This window comes from Myripristis murdjan, chromosome 24, assembly GCF_902150065.1.
Source record: "Myripristis murdjan chromosome 24, fMyrMur1.1, whole genome shotgun sequence".
Taxonomy (NCBI): domain Eukaryota; kingdom Metazoa; phylum Chordata; class Actinopteri; order Holocentriformes; family Holocentridae; genus Myripristis; species Myripristis murdjan.
This window is the reverse complement of record NC_044003.1, coordinates 8,759,430-8,765,429: the sequence shown is the minus strand read 5'-3', so window position 1 is coordinate 8,765,429 and position 6,000 is coordinate 8,759,430.

Genomic DNA, 6,000 nt, shown 5'->3' with positions numbered 1-6,000 from the left:
ATTTACAGTGTGTAACTTTTACAGAGTGTTGGTTCGATAAAATGCCAGTGCCCTCGCAAAGTCTGACTCCCAGCAATGTCAGGTATTTCACGCCAAGTCCTCAACGCCACTGATTTGCCTCATTCGCTGCAATAAATCCATCAGAATGAGGTGAACACAGTCAAACACCATGTTCCCGGACTTCCCAGCATTCCTGTTGGGTGGGGTGGGGTGGGGGCGTCAGGTGAGAGATGAAGTCTCTCATTACAGCTGCACTGGACACGGTCGTGACAGGCGAGAGGAGGGACTGGAGGATTACCTGGACATGATGGGTGAACCGGTGATGGAGAGAAAACACCTCTCCTATTGTAGACCGTGATCCGTCACTGTGAAAACTTGCAAAAAAAGGGATAAACCCACTTTTTTTTTCTTTGGTCACAAAAAGCGGTGTGAAAAAAACAAACTCCTCAGATGTAATTTGAGAGGGGGAGCACATGCTTAAGGAGCCGAGCGCCTTTGTGATTTAGTCCAGGAGATTTGGGAGCAAACATCATTGAAATCTGATCTCTCTCTCTCTCTCTTTCTGTCTCTCTCTCTCTGCCCAACAAACTCTGATCCGCCGGTCTTTGTGGGAGCCTTTAAAAAACCCAAACCAAACTCTTCTGACCTGGAAACAAGACACTAACCCTCAAGTGATTTGTCAGCTCATGTCAGTTGGGTCATACTAACCTCGCTGAAGTAAATATCCTTTACTTGCCCACTTCAGTGGTTTTGACCTTTGATGTTCAGGAGAAAGCCCCTTTACAAAAGTAGAAGAACCATTCGCCTGAAGTACATTTCTCCGCTCTCGTCTCAAATGCCAGAGCAGAAATCCGATTCTGCATTACCGCATAAACCTCTTCGTGGTTTTGCTCTCCAGTTTGGCCAGGGGGAGACGTCTGCGGTGATCTTTATAAATTGCCACCGAGTAAAAATAACCTCAACCTTTTGGAATGTGATATTATTGGTCAACACTCTTTCACAAGTTGAGATGCGGCTTGAAACCTGAGGAGGCCGAGTAGCCACATCACTGGTGCACATTCAGGGGTTTACAGCAGCAAGACACCACACACAAGGCTGATGTAACCTGCCTACATACCTCTGCACTCGCATAAAACAAGATCCATGACATACAAAACACAATTAGGTTGAAATTTTAATTGTGTCAGGATGTGTTTTAGATGATCCATCCTTTTAAGGGTGTCATTTCCCCTGATTTAAGTCTGCATACAAAGATCCAGTGAATCTGACAAAGCTACACCTGAATGACAAATACTTTTTTTATAACACCAAACTACAAAGAAGGTTGCAACATTGAAGGGCTGATGGGAAAACAAAAGGAAAACTGTTTTTGTGCATGTTTCACTTTTCAGTGTTGGTTTTTAACATGCAAGTGTAACTGTGGAGAATAAAAACAAAGTCTCTGAAGATTATGAGAAGTCAATGAGAGCATAAAAAAAATGCACAAATCTGGAGAAAACTTTCTATAATGTGAGCAGCCTTTACAAGAGCTTGGTTATCATGTAACGCCATCATGTGGTGAGATTACTGAATGACACCAGTAATATATTTTCTAATACAGCAAAATCTTGATTGTCTGGCCTCAATCAGTGGAGAGATCATTTGTCCTGTAATGAAAGAAACCGAGGACTTTAATTTCAAAATTGGAAATTTACCTATTGTAATACCATAACACAATAAGAACATATTTTCACCCACCACACCATATCCACCCATTGAAAGTTTTAAAAAAAGATATAAAGGAGAAGCATGACTGCACTTTGGATCGTCTCATTAGTTAAAAAAAAACAAACATATTTACCATTTAAAGAGAGTTGCATTTATTTATAAAATGCCTGATAGTGCATTTATAAAAAGAAATTAAATGACATTTCAAGGTAGAGTAGGTGCCATAAACCAGAATAAGAAACCACAGAAAAACCTTGTTATTAATAGCACCTAATGATGGTCTACAATAGAAAAGGTGTGTTTTCCCTCAGCCACTGTTTCAGGTATTTCAGGTGTTTCCTAACATTTTTCTTGCTTCTTTTCCGGCATCTTTCTGTCCTAACTGGTTAATGAGTGGTAGACAAACAAATTATCCTCAAAGACTCTAATTATGAAGAAGCGTCAGTGAAAGTCACCGTACTGTAGCTGTGATGAATTGTGCAGTAACTGTGGCCCACAGTCGTGTAGCCCGGAGTGCCTCTAGACTCAAAATGAAACAGACATCACCACACCAAGTTTGTCCCTCCTGACATTTTATTCTTTTAAGTGAGCAGCCCACTTTGTCCATTTGGGATAAATTCCTGTCAAAATGCATTATGACAGAAACTGTGAGAAGAGTGCGGAGGGGAAAATGTCACTCAATTACTTTCCTTGTCCAGATTCATACAACAGGTGCAGAGATTCAAACTGGCAGCCACAAACTCACGACGTGTGTAAACACTGGGTTACTGCTGCCTGCAGTGTCTTTTAGGGAATAAAATCTGAGATAAAGGTCAATATAATGTGGCTAAAGCAAATTAGTTTTAATGAAGGAACATAAAAATGATGTAATTATCTGTTATTAGTGTACTGGCTCCCAGAATCCACCCTTCACCTCTGTTTGTTAAACAGAATATTCTTACTATTTATCAGGATAATCATTTTCAATTTGCACAATTTGCTCTTGGATCTCTAAACAAAACGCTCCCAATCTCAATCAGTATTATCATAATTATATCCAATTGTAATAATAACAACAGGTCTAATAACCATCTCTGGATTGTTTGCAAAAACTTCTTCATCCAAAATGCATAGCCAAAAGCATAACATAACTACATTAAATATATTCAAAAACATATAGGGCGCTCTTCCCTACTTTTCCTTTAAAAATCAATTGAAGCAACTATTGTTATAAGAAACTTTCATCATCATTATCATTATTATTATATTCATTTTTTCTTTAAATTTCTGAGTTTTCCCCTCATTTGTTCCTTTCTCACGTATGTTTTGAATGGACATAATAAAACAGTGTCTGTGTTATAATAATGCTGATAAATGGGAAAAGTTTCTAGAGGTTGTTTTTTTTTTTTGTTTTTATTTTGTTCTTGTACATCATGTTGTTTCTTTTCTCTGGATACTTTTTTTGGGAGGTGCAAAAACAACAACTTAAACTAAACTTAAAACTATAGTGTGTACTGGATAACTCTGCAGGACCTATGGGGCTGCTGCTGCTGCCCATAAATGCTCTGTCACTGTCACTGAGTGTCTGGCCCAGTTTCGCCGCACCACGCCACTGCAGCTTCCCTCGCCGTTGTTTTTCGGCACATGCAACACTGACACTGCTGCAGTATCCTGCACAGTAAATGATTGGATGCTTGATGCCGAGTGACAGCATTTTCCCCATTATGCTTTCTGTGTGACAGATAGACGTGTGCTGGGGCACAGAGGCTGTCAGCATAATGTTGCTCAAATGTGTCTCTATCTCCCTCCAGTCAACTGTGGTATTAGGCCTACACAAAAATAAAATGTCTCACCCTCGCTCTTTTCTCTGTAGATTTACTTTCCAAAGAATGTCTCTCCACTTTTGCTAAAGAAACTTTTACTCAGAGAAGTGATGTTTGGGCAAAACAGTATGCATGTTAAAGGGAGCCTTTTCTACTGTTTATATATGGGTATGATCAAATATGCTTAAAGGAATACTCCAACATTTTGGGGCAAAATACCCTTTTTCCGACTCTTTATCCAGACTGAGACAAGATGTTCAATATCATTTGCACCTCAGTATGTCCAGTGGTTTGGTTTGCATGGGTAGCATTTTGTGTTAGCTTAGCATAAAGACTTGAAGTCTATGGGAGTCATTAGCCTGGCTGCATCATAATGAAAAAAATAAACCTTACAGCAACTCAAAAGCTGTGTTTTTTTTTTTTTTTTTTTTTTTTTTTTTTTGTACACAGCGTCACATGTGGATTTGAAATAAATGTTTTTGGGATTTAAAAAAAACAAAGGACAGTTGTTTTAAGAACTAATTTGTGTCAGATCTTCCTCTACCTTCAGCGGTTTGTGGGTCACTGTGATAGACAGAAGGATAAATGTGTTCAGATGTTACAGTTCCACCATCTAACTTCTCCTAAAACAACTTTTGTGTTGTTGTTTTTTTTTTAAATCTCAAGATGTGTATTTCGAATTCACATGATACAATGTAAATAAGACAGTTGGCGTAAGGTTTATTTTTTCACTTTGACGGCGGCAGGCTAACGACTCCTATAGACTTCAAGTCTTTATGCTAAGCTAACACAAAATGGAATTGAACATCTTTTCTCAGCCTGGGTAAATCTGAAAATGTATTTTGCCCAAAATGTTGGAGTACTCCTTCAATGTGTATACTACTAAAATCTGATTTTGTTTGCATGGTTACATTTTAAGTCAGGGTTAGAGTCTGCACAATAGGACATACAAACTTTTTAACAGGCAGCACTGTCACAAATGCAAGCAGAACCCAAAAGCAGACCCAGAAGGCGAGGTAAGATGTAACAAAGTGTTTTATTTTGAATAAAAGGACAGGAGGAGGCGAGGGCTGGCTGATGCTGGGTCCGTGGCTGAGAGGGTTCAGAATAGACGAGGAGGTGCAGACCCGAGAACTGACTGGCAGGCTCGGTGAACGACGGGCCGGGCAGGCTGGCTGGTGAAACGCAGTGACAGAGTGTAGATGCCAGACTGGCAAAAAAAAAAAAAAAACAGGCAACAGGCAGAATGACTCAGGTGAAAATGTCTGGAAGCGCCACACTACAACAAATCATGTGTTGCTCTATGATCCAGCAGAGTCTGGACGCTGCAACAAGTTATTTGTAGTGCAGGGCGTGATGAGCTGATGGCTGGCAGGTGCGTTTATTGCAGGATACAGATCAGGTGTGCGACGTGGCAGGCAGACAGGTAGAGCGAGAGAGAGTGAGAGTGCAGAGGAGAGAGAGAGACAAGCAGGGAGGGGATAACAAGCTGGAAATGGCAGACAACAAGCACTAATCACTCAAACTGAAAATGCTGAAATAACCAATAAACACAGCGGGCATACAGGTGGTCACAGTGGCTGGATCATGACAAGTACAATCAGTGCACCTGAACCAAGCTCTGATTGGCTCATTCCCACTAATGGCCAACATCCTTCCAGTCAGGCCAGTTTGCAACATTTGAACTTGAAATTTGAATCAGAAGAGCTTAGTATTTTTCTTTTCTTTCAATCTGGGTCCAGTTTTGTGACTCCTCTGCCTCTGGAGGAGTAAAGGCTCGGTCATGCTGAGTCAGTTTTACCGAGGTTTAGCTCACTTCTGATGCATTGAGGGCAAAGCCAGAAGCTCTAACATCATAAATATAGAGGTCTGCCGCTTTGAGCAATGAGGAAAACAAATTTTACAGTGCTTTGGTATTTCACAATGTAACGTCACAGCTGGTTATCAAAGCTAGTGAATGCCAATGAGATGGCATTAAAGGTGCACTCTGTAAAACAGAACGAACAGGTCGACTGCTGTAAGGACTGTTCAGATTGAGCAGGTGAGGCCGACGATGATAGCCCTGCAGACTTGACCATTACATTTCATGCTCATTCTACTTCTTTTTTCAGCTCAGACTCAACAGTCCTCACAGTCCATGCAATTTTGCAGTGTTCCTTTAACTGTTAAGAAAAAAATTGCAATTGAAAAAAAAAAAAAAAAGCTTCAGAGCTTACCATCAACCCCCAAAACAATAACAACAATGCTAATAATTTCCAATAACCTTTTATCAATTTACATTTTAAATAAACGATTTACTTGCAAATCATCATGAAGAACAGTATTCTACTCCCAAGCCATAGTGGACTCAAAACAAAATCATGAAAACTGAATCATATAGGAGTTTTACAAGAAGATGCTGTGTATATACATGGGTTTTAAGAACCTACTGAGTTTTACAGCAGTATGTAGATTGAAAGAAACCAGCAGATGTCAGCAGAACGCTACACGG